General features: G+C 33.2%; 1 non-coding gene across 1 annotated transcript; it reads left to right on the top strand.

Moving 5' to 3' along the window:
• The first annotated feature begins 414 nt into the window (after positions 1–414).
• LOC139895342 (small nucleolar RNA R71) lies at positions 415–521 on the top strand. Its single transcript, XR_011775798.1, has one exon. It is a non-coding gene; the product is annotated as a small nucleolar RNA R71 (small nucleolar RNA).
• Positions 522–24194: the final 23673 nt, after the last annotated feature.

The raw sequence follows: 24194 nt of genomic DNA, 5'->3' as shown, positions 1-24194 counted from the left end.
TTCAGGCCTTTGGTTCATGTATGAAACATTCTCTCGTTGTTCCATCGTTTGTTCAACATTACAATCTTTCGTTAAGTGTGGTCCACCGCATTGCTCACAACTGATTCTTTTTGAGTGAATATCTTTAGTCATCTTTTTCATTCGTCTCTCGAAAGCATCTATTTTTGCAGAAACGGAATCAAAGTCATGGCTAGAATCGGCTCTAGCCGCTTTAGATGAACGAAAAATATCTTTTTCCTGGTGCCACTCATGTGAGTGGGAAGCTGTATTATCAATTATCTTGTGAGCTTCGGTTGCAGTTTTCTTTATAATGGAACCACCAGCTGCTGTGTCGATGTCTTTTTCGTGTAGCAACGTCGACACCATGGTAGAATATTTGTACTATTTGATATTTGTACTATTTGATAAGTGTCTAAACCGTGCTGAGGACATCCTCTCAACAACTTTTCGAATCTTGTCCACGCCTCATATAATGTTTCATTTGGATTTTGCGCGAACGTAACAATTTCTCCTTGAAGTCTCACGGCTTTAGATGCCGGAAAGAATCTTTTAAGAAATTTCTCAACTAAAACATCCCATGTGTCAATCGCTCCTTCGGGTAACGATTCTAACCAATCTTTGGCTTCTCCCTTTAAAGTCCAGGGAAACAACATGAGATAGATTTATTCATCCTCAACTTCTCTGATTTTGAATAGAGTACAAATCCTATTAAAGGTTCGAAGATGTTCGTTTGGATCTTCTTTTAGTGTACCACTATATTGGCATTGATTAGTTACCATGTGTAGGATTTGTCCTTTGATTTCATAATCTGGCGCATTAATGTCTGGTCGCGTAATGGCATGTCATTGGCCAGTGCGTGTAGCTCTCATTCGATCTTCCATACCTAGAGGTTCCGTTACTTTCATATTTGAATTTGTTGAATCCGAATCACTAAAAGATTCTGATTTAACGGTTTGTGGTTCAGGAGGAATAATTAGTGGCTCAGGATCTTGGAATTGTCTTTGAATATCCTCCGTGTTCTCAATTGTGAAGTCGGGTTCAAAAAATGGATTATCGGAAATTTGAATTGGAGTACTTGTTCGACTAGAAGATGATTCTAAAGAAAAATCAACGGCGATAATATTGGCTAGATGTCTTGATCGGGTTACATGTGGTGAACGTATGAAAGGTGATGAACGTTTTGCTCGGTGCATTCACTGAATATCCTATTAGTTATAAAGATAAAAATTATATAATTTATCAAATTAGTAGACTTTTCTGATTTTGCCCACGTTTCGAATAGCCAATAAATGCAGCAGGTAGTCATGACCCTTTAAATCGGAAGCCCACAACTCGCCACTAACAAATCCAACTATTACTACGAACCAGAAAATTTTAAATGTCTATCAATTTAACCACTTAAAATAATTTTTCGTCGAAATTTGAAGAAGATAAAAAAATCTATGTCCTAAAAACTAGAGCGTAGAAATGAGAAAGAAAAAGCGCGTCGAAAAATAAGGAATTGAAAAACAAGCGTCGAAAAACAAAAAGTCGAAAGATAAATCTAAAACTAAAATATTTCGTCTAAAACTTAGCGTCTAAAGGTATTAAAGCTTAAAAGGAATTCTATATCCAAAACGGCAATAACTTAAAAAGGCACTAAAATCTATAAAATACTAAAGTGATAAGCGACGTCGCAAAATTCTAAAGCACTTAAATCTTAATCTAAAGAAAAACCACTTATGGGATTTTACTGCAAAACTTAAAAAATAGAATTATAAAAATAACTATGGCAAAATACTAAACCTAAAATTATATATTACGAACGACAAATATACAAATTACGAGTTAAATGATAAAAATATATAATTTATAAAAAGAAACAAAAAATGATAAAATCACTTATTTTTATAAAAATATTATTTTTATATTATTATTTTATAAAAGTATTAATTTATATAGTTTATAATAATTATTAAACTTAATAATACTAATTAAAACAAAAAATAAAACTAATTAATATTTTAATTAAACCCTAAAGATTAAATAATAATAATAAATTTAACCCTAATTCATAATAAACGTAGTCCAACGTTTCAGTCTGGCAGGCTCCGCGACTGCGATATCTCGTGTTGCGGAGATATTCAGTCTCAGATGATTGCAGGCTCAAATTCGGTCGGCAGTTTCAGATATTATTTTTTTGATTTTTAAATTTTTTTTTACAATATAAAAGATAGATAATAAATTTATATTTTAAAGATAAAAATACTTTTTAAAGACAATCTCTTAAATATATGTGTATATTTTCTTTTTCTTTTTTTTCTTATTTTTTAACACTTATTACTCACACAATTATAATTTTAAAAAATTAAAAATTATATATTTTTACACAAATATACTTTACAAAAATATAGCGGTTTTTTTAGCGTCCCAGGCAGCGGCGCCAAAAAACTTGATGTGTGCAGCGAAGTGTACGAAATACTATTATTATTTTTAATACGAAATACGGTACAATTTACACAAGTTTTAATTATTTATATAGATGGGATATACGTAAACCTTGCTACAACACTTATAGGCAGTGTACCTAATCATAGAGTAGTGTAGTTTTTAGTAAGTCCGGTTTATTCCACAGGGAGCTAGTGATTACGTACTATATTTTTAACAACTATATTTATATAAAATATATATAATTATATAAGTAGTAATATTATTATTATAAAAGGGGGGTTTTACTGTTTAATGACCGGTTTGTCGATTTTATATTTTAAGCGTAAAGATAAATGAAAATAATTAAAGTGCGTAAAATAAATAACAATAATTAAATGACGATATATAAAATGTCAGTAAATAAAAGTACGATGAGATATAAAATAACACAATTATGCTTATTTAAACTTTCGTAACCATGATGTTTGACGTTTTGATTTTAATTTATTTCTCTGGGCTATTTGTCCTTTGTCCTGGATTTATTTGATACCTATCTGGTTTTTGTCCATAATAGTCCATCGGTCATAATTATAAAATGCTCGTCAATTTAACCTTATTTCCGAAGTCAAATATTCCAACTAATTAGGATTTAAACTGTAACAAGGTTTTAATACTTTGTTAATAACTACACCAGGTTATCGACTGCGTGTAATCCAAGGTTTTAATACTTTGTTAACAATTATACCAATTACCCTTGTATGTAATCCACCCCTGTTTTAATGAGATATGAACATTAATTTACCCACTTGATCAGTTTGAATAATCAATTACCCACCCGAATAATTAATTAAATGATCGTAAAAGATGTCGTATAAATGTCACTAAATAGGACATTCTTAATCATTTAATAATTATTAGATTAACTAATTTGAAGATAGGTTTGACAGATTCTAATGAGTTATCATTCGATTAGACAATACCCCCCATCTATTAATAATCCATAGTCCAATATCCATAAGTGTCGGTCTTTTGTCCAAACCCAAATTATGGTACAGAATCCAATAACCCCGTCTTTAATATTTAGTCTAACATCATGATTACTTTGGCTTAAATAAGCATAATAATAAATTAGTTACGAGACATTAATTTAAAAAGGAAGAACATAGCTTACAGTGATTATTAATAGCGTAGAGTTACACGGACAGAGTTTCGACTTAAAACCTGTAAAACATTTCTTACAATAACCCAAATTATTATTAATCTTTAATTAAAATTATTATAATATAAATATATATATATAAATTGAGAGAGATAGATAGATCAGAGGTATCTAACTCGGCTGAATGCTCGTGCCTTTTATAGGCCAAATCTGATTTTTGCAGCTCCGCGATCGTAGAGGTTTTACCCTTTGCAGCTCCGCGATCGCGGAGGTCCTGATTCCAGCTCACCAATTTTTGGCCATTTGCTTCTTCAAATCTTCGTTTTCCTTTTTTGTCTTCTCACTTATTTATTTAAACGATTATTACATAAAAATAGAACAATAGTAACTAAAAGCTTTACATATTGGAAGGATATTGTGACTAAATATATGATCATTTGGAGCACTATCAACTACTCGTTATCACGATTCGTTACTCTTGTCGTACCAAAGGACATTATTGTTTGATTTGAACCGCATTGACGTGAACAACCAGTTATACACTTCCCTCGGGAAACGCATCTTCAGAGTTGCACTAATTCTTTCGATTTAATACGAGTCACGTTAGAGATGCCATTACATTTTGTTCATTTTAAATCTTCACGATTACACGAACTTTATTCTATGGAGTGATGTGGGAATGGAGGTATGAGTTAGCATAATATAACAAAACTCGATCAACGTAGTTATATTATGGTAAGTCATACCAAAGTTCTAATGACTCGTGATGGTGATTGGACTCGATCAACCTAATCACCATCATGTGCCATGTACATGACTTTATTTTTCCTTGTTGTCATCCGAAAACTTCGAGAATATTGATAACAACCATACCAGGGACACATCTTGATATTTCCAAATCCTATTTATGCTTTTGAATGAATGGCCAATTCTTTCAACTTCAAAACATAGGTTACACGTGTATACTATCTCGTCTTCGCACACTTTTATCAACAAACTACGAAACGCTTGATATGCTCACATCGAGGCGGAAACTTCCCTTGCATTACACTCGTACTTTTGTGTAAGGAAAACCTTTATCTAAATTCTCAATGGAGAGAGAGACTCTTCACGTTATACTAGTATTCACCACGAGGGTGAATAGTCCTAACGAACGTTTTCAGAAACCGATAAGAAACTTGTCCCAACAAACGTTTTTCAGAAACCGACAAGATGGGAAAAACTTGTACAACTATACATTATAGGAATGCTATCTCGACACGGTGTGCCAACGGGTCACATCACTAAGGAACACACCCTCACAAACGAACAACATCCGTATGTCTCTATGTGAGACAATCAAAACTGATACTCCCCGCCTCACAATCGCCCATAAAGTGGAATAATCTAATGAGGATCTCCACGATCACGTTTCCCGACAGGGAAAATGCAGTTATCACCACGATATCGAACTCGTTCCCATTCAATAATCATGTCCGAGTTTCACGACAACCCAGATTTTTACTACTAGAGCACCCGCAACGATAACTTCATTCTCTCACTTCCGTGATCTCAAACTTCACACTTTGTCTCACACCGCACTTTGGGTACACGACCACCTTACATAATAAATCTTTACACTTCACTTGATGTAACACCACCGTAGCTTCCTCGGGCGGCAGTAAAAACTCCCCCACTTAGGATTCGTCTCCACATTCTCACCGCCAGGATGATAACATCTCGCGGAATTTTCATTCCATGACACACATGATCATTCTCATCGTTGGTCATAAACACCAAATCACCGCAAATTCACTTTAGGCTCGTAAAGCCGTCATATACAATCACTTGAAATGCCGTACACGCAACGACATCGCACCTTTATACCACAAATCACAATCAACTGCCTTGATCGTTCACAAAGAGAACTCCACCAAAGTCCCACATGTGCCCCTATGCCTAAGCATATGCCACTCCGATTAATAAGTCGTGCTTCTCAGTCGAGATCACCTGACCTTCCACTCAACAAACCTTTATCAATAATTGTTCACTCTCATGGAGAAAAATGATCAATCTGACATACACAATAATTGCATCGACCGTAATATCAACACTTCATCATATCCTACGGCCTAACCGTCCATTAACTCCATCATCGGCTCACCGGTCATCTTTACCAATCTAACACTTAAGAGCAGCAAGATTCACTCATCCGTCACTTCATAAGAAGTATTTACCTCAATAAATTTTTTTTTTTAAACTTTGACTTTCACAACCATCGAATTACTATCACCCGTCGATCACTATTTAAAATCTTCTATGCTTTCAAGGGTATCTCACGGGCACCCTAAGCACAAAGTGATCACACCATCACCGGAGTTGAACATTACACTAGCAGGTATAAGAAACCACCTGACGCCGTGTCATGCAGACTCCCACCACAATCAACCGAATTTTAGAAACTCGATCTTTAGGTTCCATACACCCGATGTCACCCATCTCTCTATAATAATGACACGCAGTCATACCTACCCGGAAAACCTTACGGTTTATCGTCTTATCGAAAGTTCCTAGCGATCACACGCTACCCGCAATTTCCACAAGGCCAAATGATATAGCCTCACGAAACCTTTCATCTAAAACCCAAGAGATGCTTGGAAACACCAAGTCTTACACTCTTCCGAACATCAGCACAACCACATCATCAAGGGGTATTCCGTTAGGAATGTTACCCATAATCCATAACACGCTAACACACTACGCAAACACCATCATATGGTTCCCACTCCCATGAGTTTAACGACCCGAAGACACCTCGATTCGCCAAATCGAAGGCGACTCACAACTAGAATCCTTACACGGTTCTCTAACCACACACTCTACCGAGTGTAACCCAATTCTATAATCATTAGACTTGCTACATCTCATCACATGATTCAAGTCTTCGTCGTACACACACTAATCGGTCCTCCTGGTTACGATGTGTAACTACAACCAATGAAAATCCCAATAATGCACTCACTACGTGGTGACTAAGTACGCGCCGAACTCGCGAGTTTTCTCACTCACTTAACTAGCCGAATCCACCGTAACACTTCCCGACTCACAATGAACTCGATGTGACAACAATCACATCACCCGAGACAACAATAACCTAGAAACCATTAAAAGATTCCTCATTAATCCCGAATCTACCCTAACCATGCCATGTCTCCTCTGCTCGGTACTCGTCATGTCATGCTTGGTGTCAAGATACACTTTTGTAATAATGGTGATCAGTCACTATTACAAATGCTTACCATTTCCACATGGTCATGCAAAGTACTTTACCCGGACTGACGCAACATTCACACAAAATAACACGCGATAAATCCTAGTACCCGAATCACCAAAGTCCTTACTGTGAACTTAATCACTCGACCGCCAAACATGCGAATCTCTCCAATAGATTCGTCTCTAGGACACTGCACCAAAAGATACCTGTATATATACAAATGTAAATAAAATAAACGTACACAAGTACACCACAACAACAAGTCAACCTACAACCTAGGTGACTATCACTAAAACAACGTCCAGGTCTGCCTACTTACATTAGGCACTAGCGATATAAGGCACTAGTCTATGCACGAAATAAGGCCCCACGTAATCATACTTTGGACAAGCACTAGTCCTAGTTCGTCACCTAGTTGAAGGCACTAACATTTCTCAATCTGACCCGTAATCCTACAAGTCCCGTAAATAATGCACCACTGTCAATAAGTCTAAGACTAGGCACCTACTCCAAGGCCACCTAATTCCCTTAGACTATGCTCTGATACCACTTGTAACGATCCAAAACCATTTACCAAAAACGAAGCATTTTTTTTTTTAAATAACTTTCAGGTAAACTTTCAGGTGAACTTTCAGGTGGACTTTCAGGTGACGCTAAACTTTCAGGTGAACTTTCAGGTGACACTAAACTTTCAGGTGAACTTTCAGGCGACACTAAACTTTCAGGTGAAACTTTCAGGTGACACCTTTCTCATTAAAACTTCCACGTGAAACTTTTGATCTATTTGAGTTTACAAAAAGGTTTTAACAACCCATACAACCAAACGGTGTAATTTCAACCCAAATATACATTTAGACGAGTTAGGACTCTACAACCCAACCCGATACCAAGAGCATAATCCCGGGGGCTACCAAATCCCCAAACCGCGTCCAAATATCCGAAAGCTACCCCATCGAGCCCAAGTGCTCCTACGCTTCTAGTCTAACAACTAGCTAGCTTCACAATCACAATACATGTAAAACGGTAAACAACGAGAGGGGTAAGCTAACGCTTAGTTAATGCAATAATTATACATATACATATATAATCTACTTACTTGTAATCACTTACACAATACCGCATACAAGCTAGTAATTCAACAACCATGCAAACATCATGCATAAACTACTATCCGCAATTCACAATAAGCTAGCAGGACCAATAACAGATAGTTCACAATTTAATATGCGAATAACATTCACACAACCATGGTTAACCAATCGTACAAGGGAACCGTACTCGCGAAAGACCGTCGGAGTTCATAACATCCATTAGTGTACTTAATCACCGCGTAATCACTAATCCCCCGGGTGATGTCTTAAACACCGCGAGTAACTCACCCCCATGATAATGTGGTGTCTTGAACACCGCGACTAACCCACATGTCAATCAAACCCATGAGTGGTGTCTTGAACACCGCTACAAATCCCACTCCCATGACAATGTGGTGTCTTAAACACCGCGACTATCCCACATGTCAATCAAACCAATGAGTGTTGTCTTGAACACCACGACAATCCCACTCGTTACGTACAATGTGGTGTCTTAAACACCGCGACTATCCCACATTTCACGCTACACAAATAAATACATTATATACGTACACGCATAATTATTCCACTCACCTTGGAATGCCCGCACAAGTCATGTACAACATGATCTTCGTCCTCAAATCCGAGCAAGTAACCACCTATATCACACATAGGTACAATATACACATAATAGCCATTCTCTATAAGAGAACTCGACACAAACATCCCTTAGACGAGGGATCACACCTTGCTCGCCAAAACCCGCTCATTTAACACCTAATGGACACTAACCAATTACCACTTCGGGTGGTAATTCAAACCAACACAACAAAGTACAATTTAGCCCAAATCATACTTTACACCAATTAGGCCAAACCTAGGTCTTAACACTAAATTACTACTTAGGTAGTAATCATTTCAAACGCCAATTACATAAAAAAAACTCCAACATGTGCGATTTTTACCCATATTGCTTTTGACCACGTTTGACTTATGTTAAAGTACTATTTTAACTCAAAATCACCTCCCACGATTACTTTCATTCAAAAATGCCATTTAAAACTTAACAAAAGTGTTGAACACCCATTTAATCCAAACTTAGTGTCATTACCAAATTCGACCCAAGTCAATTTATTCATTTTGACAAAAGTCAGAAAACGCCCAAAATCACTAACGACTAGTGATTATATTTCCTAAACACCAATTAACAACTAAATCAAGTATTTACATACTTGATTCACCAAAACTCATTTTGACACCAAACCAAGTCAACATCCAATTTTGACCAAAATCAAACTCTTTAACACACCCAAATCACCACCATACCACCAATTGATTAACAACACTATCAAAGGTTGACTTTAGATCATAAACCTAGACATCCACAACAACTTCACCTCTTTGAGGAATTTCATCAAACACCTTGTGTGCATGACTTCAAACTTGTTCTTATGAACACTAAAATCACCAATACTCCTCCAATCTAGTGACTAACACTTAAATCAAAGACAAATACACCCAAATTCGTTATTAAACCCTAATCCATCCATATTAGGGTTAATAACCACAAGCTTACACCAAAACCCCAAAATTTCATAAGAAATGAGTTCTATAACTCATCATCAACTCAAACCGTGACCCAAACAAGAATCAAACAATTAAAATCGGAGCTAGAACTTACTATCACCATCAAAACATAGTTAGAAGGGAGATGAACAACATTAACTTTTGCACCTTGAAGAGATTCAAACTCCTTCTTCTCCAATCCAAGCTTTTATCTCTCTAAAAAGAATGGAACTTTCTCACTCTAGAAAGATGAGAGGATTGTGTGGATGTGAAAATGAGGATGAGATAAGGTTTTGGCCATATTTATAGCCACAAAACTGGTCCCAACACAAAATACCCAAAATGCCCCTTTTAAAATATTAAAATCACGAACGGGTCTTACAGGCTATGAGTCGACCACATATTTATTTGATCAAAATGCACTTTCTAAATTAAATGATCACTTATGGTTTGACACTTCTAATGATTGAAACTTCATCTAGTAGATATTATACGAGTTTCTAATCGATAATTATCAAGGTTCCACTAATTTCATATTTGAACTTAAGAATCATCATTAGTCATCGTATGTAACAACCTAAGCTTTTCCGTTAGAACCTTCGTTAAATTTTACACGATCGTTAGTTAAATCATACGATTTTCCTAAACTGATTTTTTTTGTTTAAATACATTTAAGAATATCTAACGGTGAATACATACCTAGTCGTTGGAGGATTATTAGATTTAATTTGGATGATGTATTAATTGTATAACATATTTCGGATGGTGAGATACAAAGAAAACAAAACGGCTAAGTTAACTACAGAAGATGTCTTTCAAGACTGCGAATGATACAGCTAATACATGAATGATTATTTTAATAATTAATTGCTTTAGAAAGATAATATACTTATTTTATTTATTGGTTAAGTAATAAATAAAGTATGTAGTTTTCATTTAAACGCTTCGGTGTAGAAGTGCTTTGAAATATGAACGGTTAGTGAAAATTGAAAAAATGACTTTGAGACAACGAAACGAATAATAACTTGGTTATAATAATTAATTTATATAATCATTATATTTTTTAAAATATAATTATTTTATTAGTTGCTTTAGTAAATTGAACCTCGTGGATTTGTTTAACCGACCGGTTAACGTTCTGGGAGGCATTTTTTGGTTAACGGCAACTAGAAATGAGCCACAAGAGCATACAAATTATCAAAACTATCCATGAACACCCACAAGTGGGACATTCGGCCGAATTCCCCATGATGGAGGTTCCCTTGGTTTTTATTTTAGGCTCTTATGTTACTAGTGGTCCATTAATCACCCCCACAACCCTAATTAGAAACAAAAATGCAACTCCGGGTCCCTCTCCTCCCTCCTGATATTCAACCATACACACACCCAAATCACACTTCAATTTTGCTTGTTTGCTCATCCTTGCTTGATCAAAGTTGTTCCTTGTGACTTCCTCTATGCATTGTTGTAAACAATTTAATCGCTAGAGGTATAAAACATGTAACCCTAAATCTTAGAGTTCATATTTTTTATGATTACATATGTATTTAGTGTTTATTGCTCAAGTATATGTGTTTATGTTTGATTACATTCGTTAGATTGCTCGATTGCTATGTTTATGTTAAATCCCGAATTTGAAACTTGAACTAATAGAAACTTGGACTTATTTTATAAAATATTATTGCATATTTTAAAAGCTCTCGAAAAACTATTAATTTTAGGCTAAAGAATCATGAATTTTCGTTTGTTACGCTCCCGTCATGACTAGTTAAATTTTCGACTTGTTTATTGCATGAATATGAATTCTGGGCAAACTTTTTTTATGATATGAAACTTGAATTAAATACCATATGATATCTATTGAAAAATATCACAATTTAGACTAAAATATCACTTGAATTGGATTCTTAAAACTCGTTTTATGCACAATTGATTATTCGTGAGAACGTGTGCCGTTTTTAACTTTAAACAGACTTGTATGACTAAATGCTTTAATTTCTGAAACACATGCTTTATGAATTGGAAAAGTTTATGATTAGTACTTGACTTTTCATGTAGATATTGCATCCTAAATGTTCATATATGTTGAGATATATGCATTCGAAAAAGACTACCTGAATGGGACCGAATCTGTCCCGAGTGAACATAAAATGGCATAACATGAAATATGTATTGATTTGAGACTTAGCCTTCTAAAATGTTTATATTAGTATGTTAAGAAGAAAATTACATTCGTATGTTAATATGTAAAACCTTATTCTTTGTGCTCTACATGGGTCGTGATACGCTATGTCTAGAATCTATCCAAATCCGAACACAAGACTTTCGGTGCAAAACTTTACGAACGGGCTACACCAAAAGCTTAGAACATTTTACCATATAAACTTTAGGATGTTTTTGATCACCTCCCACTAATCTTATGTGTTTTTCATTTTTCTAGAATAAATCAGAATTATTTGAAATCTGGTGCGCGAGCAGACACTGTTGTGTGCAAATTGAACTATATGTACAATTCTATAAATGATATGACATGATGGATTATAGTTTTGAAAATTTTATTGAATGACCTAAACATTTACCAAGTTCCATGTTTCCAGGTTATACACATTTTGGCTTATATGCAACTATTTGAGCACCGTTGACATGAAACCGTATGACAATTGTGCTAGAAACACTGTAACGATAAACTGAGGTCTGAAACTTGTATATTAACTTGGGTATGACTCCTTTACTTATATCACATGACCTACCGATGTATTTTACTTAGGTTGACCATCATTGACTAAGTTTGACTTTTGTTGACTTGCATGAACTTTGTTGACTATGTGTTGACTTTTACTACTTAATCGAGTCGGTCAGAGCAATAGGAAAACTAATACTATGTATCAAATAATATTTGGAACAGACTTATGTGGCAACCTATATATGTCTCTAGGTTGCTTTACACAGTTGTAACCTTCTTCTTTACTTGTGCTTACCACGTTACTTATTGAGCACTCAAGGGTGAGTTCACAGTCCTACTTTTACTGTTTTATAAACTTTTGGGATGAGATACATGCTATTTTGAAACTGCTTACATTTTAGACACGATGCTTTAATCTACGTAGTGCATGAGTTTAAACTAAAAATCCCTTGGCTCGAATATGTTAAATACTTTTGTAAGCGCGAATCATAGGGACAGATCTGCTAGGTTTGACAGTCTCATTCCTACATACTGTGCTTCTTATTACTTCGTATACTGTACACTTAGTCAGTGGTATATGATATAGGCTAGGGGAAATCACGTAGTTGTATACTACTCATGGTGTTAAGCTTCATATTTCGAGTGTGCAGGAATGCATTTTGATTACATATCACGGTTTACGAAACTGATTATACATTGAATACAAACCTGTGAATTCACTCAACTTTATGTTGAAACGTTTTGCATGTTTATCTCAAGTACTTATAAGAATTGCTTCTGCTATTTTCTTAGAGGTCGCATGCATTATTGCTACTGGAGTCCAGCTTTTATTCGGACTTATGTTTATTCGCATTTAAACTTATAAACTTAAATGTTGCTATTTATTATCACATGACTTATGGTTTGTTATGGTTAAACGGGAATTACGTTTGCGAGTCAAACTTTTTAAACAATAATAAATGCGAATACTTTTGAAAACGTCTCATATAGATAGTGTAATCGTTACTTTGGGACCGTTAGTTAATACGCCGTTGGATGGATTCTAGCAGGGTATTACATTGTAAGATTTTAATAAACCATATAAACATTGGGTGATTTTCATAAATGTAAAATGAACCCAAACATTTTAGAATGGTTACCAAGTCCTAACTAGGAGATGCTCCCTCCTATTATATGGGTTGAACATTAATGTATACTTATATAATAATACTTGTGATTGCCACTATGTTCATAATATATATGTATGTTAATCCTAGACAAGATCATATGGAATTACATTCAAACATATTTATGATATGGTTTGCTAACTCCTAATCATCTTGACTCATGTGTTTAAATGATTTAACGAAATCACTTTATCACAAGTAAAAGTACTAGGATAAAGACATGATTGCCAAAGTTAAAACCATGTAAAATTATATGTCTAAGACATTGAGAATATGGTTTATCCGCCTATATTAATCTTGATCTAAAAGTGCTTACTTAAATATTTGATAAATCAAGATTAAATTATTGTGAATACCTAGAAAATACTTGTTAACTTAAACGCAAAATTATACGAGATTACAGTTAAATATACTAAGGTATGATTTTTCTTGAAATGAGCTTACTTGGCTAAATATGTTTCTTTAAGTTAATGATTTTAACATCCTTCTAGTTGAACTATACCTCATTAACATGTGTGCTTAGTTTTAAAGAAACATGATGACCACTTCTAAACATGTGTGTGACTAATCAATGTATCTATGGAAGCTTAACTTAAATTCATAAAAATTGTCTCAATATCAACACTTCTCCTCATCGAAAGTCAAGAAAGAAAACCAAGGAGGAGATGCTTTCGTCTTTAATAACAAAATCTTAAGACCACTTGCATGCTTAAGATATATATGGTAGATATTGCTTATGGCTAAACATAAGACAAATATCTTAACCTTTACTTAGTTGTTCTTTATGGTAGTTTAAGCAAAAGATGCTTGTTTACTTAATGACATGTTTACTAAAACTTGATAATTAAATTAGTAAGTTTGAGTTCTTGATTTAGATATGATCCAAATCTACACTTAGCTCAACTGTTAAGCATAATGTAATGCCAAGAAAGATAAACTTACCCAATTGTTGGTGTCAAGTCACTTTCGCGGAGTAAGTCCAAAAAAATTTAAACACTGTAAACATACAGTACATGTTCAGGCTATTACACATCTTTTGCAGGTTCAAAACTAAGTGAAGTGCCAAAAATATTCACATTCAAACACTCTCTAACATCTGTACAACAGATATATATTTTTAGAACAGCAATCGTGTAATCGAAGGACAGTCGATCGCAACATCGACCACATGTAGTCCGAAACTACAAGTCACTCACCTATAAATATCAATCCCTGGCGTGACTTAAATACCTGAATAACCCTCACATACTTACAACTTAAATACAAGAAATAATCACAAAGCATGTAATATCAATATTCATGTATGTGATTAACTAGAGTAGAATTCCGTCTAAGATATAATTATTGTAAACATAATTCTTAAATGCATATCATTAGTGAGTTTACATTGTAAACTACTTTCTTTGAAGATATCAAAGAAATAACATTAACTTTCTCTTTGAGAAAACTTAGGATATTGTATGCTACTAGCTTGGAGTGATCAAGTTAGTAGTATTGTTCTTGTAATAAGAACATCGTCCTAGTTTGTGATTCAGTTTTCTTAAAGGGACTAATGTTGTTGATTGTTCTTGTGATAAGAAAAATACTTATCTCATTGGAGATAATGGTGATCTAACTATGCTTTGTTCTTTACATATAATAAAAATGTTGTATTAGTGTTACTTATTGAAGAACATTGATGTAATCGGATCTCCGCCGAATTTAGAGAATTGCTTAGTGAAGCTAACTCTCGATAAGGTGTATCCAGGAGTGTATTGGTTAATAATATCACGTCATATACTTAAATTTTAAATTCCCCTGTATCTTAATGACAAGAATTTTGGTGATAACAATAAATCAACATACGTATAAATATGGTAAATAACCTGAGTTCATAAACCTCCACCTTTTCTAGCAAACGACCAACACTTTTAATTTATCTAAACGAGTCAAAAATAGAAAGTCGTTTGTTAATCATAACTCTTCAACAGTCAGCCTCAAATAAATCATCTTGTTAGCTGTACCGAAGAGACAACAACTATGCTCCGCTGTTTCAACAATGAGACAACACCAAGTTGTGTTGACTCAATAGGAGACACGTAAGGTTGTTGGGCTGATCGAATAAGGGACAATACTTGAATTGTGATGATCGATAGAAGAGTCAACAGGAAAGCTCTGTTGACTCAACGTAAACTCATCAATAGTTTTTTGCTGAGTAAACTGAAAGGCAACAAGAAAGCTCTGTTGACCACTAAAAAGTAGCAACACTATTCTGCTGGCTTAAGAAAGCACATCTTATGTTGATTTAATTTTATTTAATAAACGAAGGTTAAAAAAAAGATTTTCAAAACATATTTTATAAACCTTGTTTGTAAGAAATATTAAGACATTTGAAACTAACACTTCCATACCTCAAAGGATTAGGGAAACTAAACACACTAAGAATTTGTTTTCTAGTCTTGACAAAATAAATTATATCTCAACATGATGTCTTAGTCCTTGTCTTAAAATCATGTAATTAACAAGATGGTCATACAAGTATCGATAGGAGTTATTCTCTCCCATTCTAGGATAAAACACTAAATATATTTGTATTTAGCATATATTATATATTGTTAATTACTCTCGTATGTTTTGGTTACGTGAGCCTACACACGTTCCAAAACATTGACCAAGGTCTGATATTACCATAACATGCAAGTTGAATTCATGAAATGAATAAATTAAGAAAAAGATGCTTACTTGTTTGGTAAAGGCCTTGTCTACATCAAAAGTGTGGCTCAAGAAAAAGTAAAAGATATATCCAAAAAAATCAAGCATGCCTTTATATGTCACAACCTTTTGCAGGTGCCCTGTTTAGTAATACACACAAGTAAATGGTTGTACTTGATTACAGCGACGTTGGTTTGTGTTAAACGTACATAATCGAATTCAAACGGCTAACTTTTGAGGACACCTCATCACGATCAACTTAACGGCTATTTATAAGACTGGACATAAAAAGACTTCCAAGCATCTCTTTCCATCTATAAAAGAAAGATACCTTCAAACCTTGAAGTTTGAACCTCTCCATTCTAGAATACAAATATTAAAGTGATCAACCGAAGCTCAATTCAAATATTTAAGAAGGTGATCATTGAGGGAGATAGATTCTATTTTCGAATAGAATTATTGTAACTCTAAGAGCTTAATTTATATCTTGTTTGAGTTTATATTGTAAACTATTCTCTTTGGTATAATCTAAGAAGTAGCAAAATTCTCATTGGAGAATTTGTGACTATGTGATCGTGTAATTAGAACACAACTTAGTGATCTAGCACTCCTTAAAGGGACTTAAGACGTTGATCAAATTTCCATAAGGAAATTGGTGCTTGTCCACGGGTGGGGCAAGCGTGATCTAAGTAACAAATCTTTTGGAGGGCAGAAAGAGTGTTTCGGTGTGACTTATTGAAGGTCACTTTGTTGTAATCGGACCTCCACCGTTGTTTTGGAAAAAACTTATTGTAGCGTTCTTTATATTTGTTTCATATTTACAAACGCAATATGTTCTACACGTTAACACATAGTTAAAGATTATTATATTTTAACAAAGATCGGAAAAGTTTTATCAAAAATCGAATAAGAACTATTCAACCTCCTTTCTAGTTCTTATAGAGTAGATTAAGGATGATTATTGATTAGTTAACATCCTCTACAATCACTATAAATCCATTTATTTGTTTACTCCATATTCGTTACATATTTGTAATAACAAACACATATATGTTTACACTTAAGAAATATGCTTTGATCATAAAAAAAATTAAAAAACTTCTAAGGAACTATTTATCCCCTCTAATTTCTTATAAAGTGCATATCAAATGGACAAAATACGACCAAGCCACCATAGTCAAGCCCACCATAAAAATGCCAGTGGATAAGGTTATGGCGGCTGGATCCGACATTCTTGAATTCTCACTTTATATGTGTATCAGTGTATGTGTGTGTTTTAATGATAAAACGCTTTTCAGTTAATTCAGAAATTGTAATATGCACATTATAGTACGATATACGGATGATAATAAGACCTTATTTAGTGGTGACGGGCGTGATAGGGTGTGATGGGTGTTTTTGTGGGGTATAGTGGTGATTTGGCAAAGGTGATGGCGTGATAGCGTGATGGAGTTTGTAGTGGTATGACATGATGGTTGTGTGATGATGTAATTGGTCCCACATTTTTATTTTCTTTTTCATTTTTTTGTTAAGTTATTGTTTTATTTTACTTTTTCATTAATTAACTAATTAAAAATATATTGAAAAATAATAGTTACGGATTATTTTAGCTCATATTATTAAAAATTAAAGTTTTAGGATTAAAGTTATATTTTTAGTATTTTGTTTTATCTATTTTGTAAATACTCATAAACACTAGGGACTTTACTTGTAAATTTATTTATTTCATCATCTTCTCCATTTATTCTTCATCAAACCAGGAGCAGAGCACATTTCCATCTTCTTCATTTCCATTTAATCCATTTAAAATTGAATTAACATACAAAATCTGAAGCTCCCATCTAACAAGTGAACCAGGTGGCTGTTTGTTATTGGACATGAATTCACTCACGCCATTTTTTTCTCCCGTGAAGCAAGCATCACGCCACCCAGATTTTAGCACCACCACGCTGCACTGTGTCGGCATGGTGGCGTGATGGTGGCAAAAACCGTGCGATCACGCTGCGTTAATCAGGGTCTAAGCACAACATCAACAAATGAAATACTCTGAAGCTTCTTTTACCAACTTTAATTTTATGATATGTTGAGCATTTAATATGAAAATAATGAATATCACGGTCAATATATAAACAGTGGCGAGTTTATGTTATCATCCCTAGGATTACGAGACACCACTTGTTTGAATATTTTTTATATAAAATATCATTTAATTTTGTATATGACAACACTAAATTTATTCTAGGTACCCGAATTTTTTTCGAATTTATAGTTTTTCTTTTAAACATTGTAGGACACCACTAAACTTAACTAAATGAACCTGATATATTTTCGAATTTGTAATTATTAGAAGTAAACAACCACTAAAATAGTATTTAAATATAAATATAACTGAAAAGAAAATTCATGATCTCATTTAGTTTTGATCCTAAAATCGCCATTGTATATAAACAAAAATTTTATACCATCCTCACATTATAATTTATTTTTTATTTATTTTTTCACTTATATATGTTAAAATAAATATTTAGATATTAATTAATGATTAACAATAATATTAACATTAAAATTATATTATTGCAAATGAATGAAGATTATCATTTTGTGGGGGCTCGAAAAGTAGAAACAATAATTGGGGTGCATATATTTGGCTCCAATAATTTGAAAATGGACGAGAGTTATAAGTTAGGACCATTCATATCTTGTTCATCATTGAATCATCAAAAGGTTGGTCTCCACATGTCTGGGTCTGGTGCATACATTATCATTTGACCCATCATATTTCTTGTCCCACATCATTTTTAACCAATCCATGTCGTAATTGTAATTGTAATTGTAAATTCCCATCATTTTATTTTTCATATTTCATCTTTGTATAAACAAAATATAAATGTTTAACAGTTAGTCGGGCAACAGGTTTGTGTCAATTTGGGTACATTCCAATGTTAAACTCGACGACTTAAAAACCTTAGCTTAATTGAAGTAATGATTTTTATTTGGATGATCATATTTTAGAAACAAAACACTAAACTCTAAACTCTAAACTCTAAATCAGACTAAATTTTGAGGAAAAAAAAAAACTGATTTCGAGTAGTTCTACCAAAGACCGGGTAGTTTTAATATAATTGGAAAAATTGAAATGAGAACTTTTTTAGGTTGGGGAACCCTCAGAACTAGTTGTTCTAACAAAAGAAGGAAGACATACAAAATTTGAGTTGTTAGAATACTTTTATTAGATGCATAGATCCAATTTGTTCTACATTCATGTAAAACATGTTGTTCTACATAATGTTCTATATTCAATTTCTACATTTTAGAGTTTAGATTTATGATTTAAAGTTTGGGTTTAGATTTAGAGTTTAGGGTTTATATTTAAGGGTTTAGGGTTTAGATTTAGCGTTTAACACGAATAGTTTAGAGTTTACGATTTAAAGTTTAGGAGTCTAAACCTAAAAACAATAAAACCCTAAACTCTAAATCGAGCTAAATTTAGAAAGAAATAAAATTTATTTCGAGTAGTTCTAACAAAAACATAGTAGTTCTAAATTCTAACAAAATTGGAATAATTCGCACATGATGTAAATAAGCCCAAATGTATGCACTCCCTAACTTTTGTTAGAAGTAGGAGTTCTTAAAGTTCTCATTAAAAATTTTCATTGGATCCTAACTATATATATAAATATATATATATATATATATATATATATATATATATATATATATATATATATATATATATATATATATATATATATATATATAGTAGAGGGATTAAATTAGAACTATTTTTAGAGTGAGAACTCTGAGAACTAGGTATTCGAGCAAAAAAAATAACGCGGCCGAACAAAAAATAGGCATAGTCAAGCAATTTTTATTTTTGATTTTTAAATGCATTGTTTGCTTGTTCTACATTTTATGTAGAACATGATGTAGAACAGCATGTAGAACATGTTGTTCTACACTTGTTCTACATCAATTTTCATCAAATTAAGTTAGAGTTTATATTTAGGGTTTTAGGGTTTAGATTTTAGGGTTTAGGGTTTAGATTTTAGGGTTTAGGGTTTAGATTTAGGGTTCAGAATGAGTTTTTTACACGAACGGTTTAGAGTTTAGGGTTTAGGTTTTTCGGGTTTACTCCGTCCGTAAACCCTCAACCCTAAACCCTAAACTCTAAATCGGGCTAAATAAAAAAAAAAGTTGATTTTCAACATAACATGAGTAATTCGAACAAAAAAGGAGTAATTCGAACCAATTTACGTTCTACAATTTTGTAGAACCGAACCAAAAGATTGTAGAACCGATCAAAAATTCAGGCGAGCGGAGTAAACCGTTCGTGTAGAACAAAATTGGTTCGGTTATACAATCTTAATTTTTGTTCTACCCAATTTTTTTTGTTCACCCACCTTAATTTTTGTTCGAATTTCTATGTTTTTGTTCGTCCTCCAGTTCTCAGAGTTCTCACATTATAAGAGTTCTCAATAGATCCCTCCCATATATATATATATATATATATATATATATATATATATATATATATATATATATATATATATATATATATATATATATATATATATATATAATGTACAATTATGGTTATTTATGAATTTTGATGGTTAAAATATCAATTAGTTTTTAATTTCTCTAATTTCAGTGCATGAATACTCATGACAACGAGGTTTATTTTTCTTTAAATCTTTTCTAAATGTAAACAAAAAAAAGGTGTTTGAAGGAACTTTGTTAAGGATAATAAAGTAGTTGAGCGGAATAATTTATATTTACCAAATAAAGTCGGTTGAAACTACATATCGATCATATACTTTCAGTTTTATTCTAATTATATACCACAAAAATACTATTGTATGTCATAAACTTTCAAAATACGTTTTAATGTAAACAATGTGTGATCGGTTACATACTGAAACAGTAAAACTAATTATGTTACACTTTTGAATTTTATGAGGTATTTTTTTGAATGACTTGGAAAAAAATAAATAAAGAAAACAATAATTAGTTAATAACTAGTATAAGTGGCCCATGCGATGCCGCGGGGGCCTTTCAGGATGCATATTCATAGTTAACGTAGCGTTATGTAGTTACATAAGTAAAAACGCTTTGCTACATGTATTTTTTGATACACGTAGTTAGTACATAGTTTATCCTATATACTAAAAGGCATGGGAGCTATGTGTTTTTAGCGTCAGGAAGATTGCGTAAAAAGGGAAACAAAACCATTGATATGATGTAAGTAGTCTGAGTTGTTTATTGTAGGTGTATGTATATATATAGAAGATAGCCCGAGGTATTTAGCGTTTTTGAGAAGTGTTCGTTTCGCGTATAGTTGGTCCCGTTGTGTTCGTAATATTTTTTCGAGTTTAACGATGGGTTCGAAAAAATTTAACGCGTGGCGCGCGGAAAGATATGCCCGGTTGAAAATATGGGTGGAGTTTGGATAAATTTTTGAATTAAAATAATAATTTTACATATTATACCCCTATTTCGGGGACTGAAATTGTAAGTTGGTTAAAGTTTAGGGGTGTTTTTGATTTGTGTTTGGCATTGTTGTCGGGAAAGCATGCGAGGGTCCAAACGACCAAATCTCCCATGCCTTTTAGTATGTAGGATAAAATAAAAGTAATCATTCAATGTTTAATAGTTATATATTTATTTATATTTATATTTATATTTATAACTATATTAAAAGAAAGTATTATTTAGAAGAAAAAAAACTTAAAGAAAGTATTATTTTAACTTCGGTATATATTTTAACTTTATTAAAAATTACTTCATCCATTCCATTAAAATATTTACAATGAAATTACATAATGTTTTTGAAATTCCACTAACTTTATTTTCTCCATAAATAAAATTCAACAAAATGACACGTACGTGCAAAATCATCGCCCTGTAAGTATGAAAAAAAATAATTTATCTAGTCAAAACTTTATATATGCTGATAACGACACATAAACAACAAGTTTATGTTGTATCTTGTATGTTAGTATTTTTTGTAATCTAGTCTAGATTGGTACAAAAATGAAAATATATGATTTATTTGTAGTTTTAACCTAATAAACATTACTTATTTTTGGAAGGAGTTATATTTACCATTGTGGATGCTTTTAATCCATACTTTTGGTATATAATCTATAAATATATGCTTTGTGGCATTATCATTAAAATTCGATAATGAATAAATAGATGATAATAGTATATATATATATATATATATATATATATATATATATATATATATATATATATATATATATATATATATATATATATATATATAAAGAATGTTATCATACAAGATGTAAAATGGTACAATAAAAGGTAGATAGAGCAGAATATTTTAATATGTAGTCACTGAAAGAGTATAGAAGAGTTCGCGTGTTACTACGTGAAAGTTTCGCACTTAGTATATCGTTATATGTTTTCAATTAGCTTCTACAAATCAACACTAGTATGATTTTTTGCGTTCATGCATCATGCATGACTTCAATTCCCGTGGATGGTAAAACCCATTTCAATTCACATGAGTTAGAACTCTCATCGAAGATTAGACCGGAATTTTAAAAGGCCTAAAATTTTAGAACCTTTACATGATACTTGTTTTGATATCGCTCCAAGTACGGTGATGATGCACATACCCGCATAGGCTACATGCATGCATTGCACGTGGTCAGCACATGACTATAATGACATTATTAACTAAGCATTTCAAGCCAACTTATGAGCGAAATAATCATCAGCGGATATACGTTGAAAACATATGAAATGGAGCAGCCTCGACGCATACGGAACAAAAGGGTTGGCTGAAGCACAAACAAACAAAAAGACACCATATATGGTTGGCATGACCCCAACATTGTGTAACTGGCAAATAGTATTGCAGTCTACTAGATGGAGACAAAGCTGTTGGGACACTACAAATAAATGGCTTTATAGGACCCCCAAAAGGGTCATATAATGTGACTTTATATGACCTTTGAGCTCAAAGTATTCTGAAATAAAATAGAGGGTTTAATCTAAGGCCGCCCTATTAGGTCTATAAAGTTTAAGGGTCCTAATATTCAAAAAAGATTATGAAACCCTATGTTATGGTCCAATAATATAACTACTTTTGTATAAAAAAAACATTGGTCCTTACTGATCATATACATAGGCATGTATATGCATATTTTAAGTGCAAAAGGCAAAGCAAAATCAAATGCAATCAATGCTGCGCGAATAAAAAACAACCGTGTATTCTGCGTTGTTATACTGCGGGAGCCCGCATAAATTAGAACTGCGAAAGTGTCCCGCATAAACACTGCGTATCCTTAAAGTATGAGCAAACATTGAATCCGCGAAGATTCCAAACCTATAAATAGGGAGCTTGTCCTCTCATTTTATGTTGTTGATTCTGTGCAATTGATCTGGCCTTTATGATTCAGTCGTGACTTTGCTCGAGGATCAATCATAATTTGGCTAAGGTAATTAGATCAAGACTGGGACATGGTGATTGATCACTTGATGGTAAGTGAAAGACGATCATAAGGTCCCATAAACATTATTAACACCATAATCCCCCCCTCATTGCACTCAATCCTTAATTAGATTAAACTCTAATATAGGATTGATCAATTGGCGTCATCCGTGGGACACGAATTAGAATTGTAATCGACAAAATTATTTCGTGAAATCGAATGATTAAATTCAGAATTCAATTTTGATCATGTTCTTGTTTGTAAATTGCAGGTTTATACATCTGATAAAAGATATTAAACTCAAATGACCATGCATAACAAAAAGAAAAGCAATAGTGCAACAGATGTGCATGATTGCAGAAATTCATCAACGTTCGATTTTCAAACGACTCCTGAAATGAGCAAGCAAACAAAGGAATTACTTGCTAAATCATCTGTAAATATTCCTAATTTAGGAACGCAACTAAGTGCTGCAACTGAAAAAACGATTATGGCACAACACAATCTTTAAGAAAATACTATTACCCGCTAAGAACATACCGCGGAGGACCTTCAGTCAAAATCTGCTTCTGCAAACTCGCAAGGAAATACGGATAAAAATCCGGTAACTGAAAGCACTGCGAATGCTGCTAATAAAAACGCAGAAAAAGACGCAGAAAAAGACGCAGAAAAAGACGCAACAACAAGACCTGCGAAGCGCGTAATAATGACCTTAGAAGCAAGGCAAT

The sequence above is a fragment of the Rutidosis leptorrhynchoides genome, chromosome 2, assembly GCF_046630445.1.
Source record: "Rutidosis leptorrhynchoides isolate AG116_Rl617_1_P2 chromosome 2, CSIRO_AGI_Rlap_v1, whole genome shotgun sequence".
Lineage (NCBI taxonomy): Eukaryota > Viridiplantae > Streptophyta > Magnoliopsida > Asterales > Asteraceae > Rutidosis > Rutidosis leptorrhynchoides.
The sequence above is the reverse complement of the archived record's forward strand: the minus strand, read 5'-3'. Positions and strand labels throughout refer to the sequence as shown.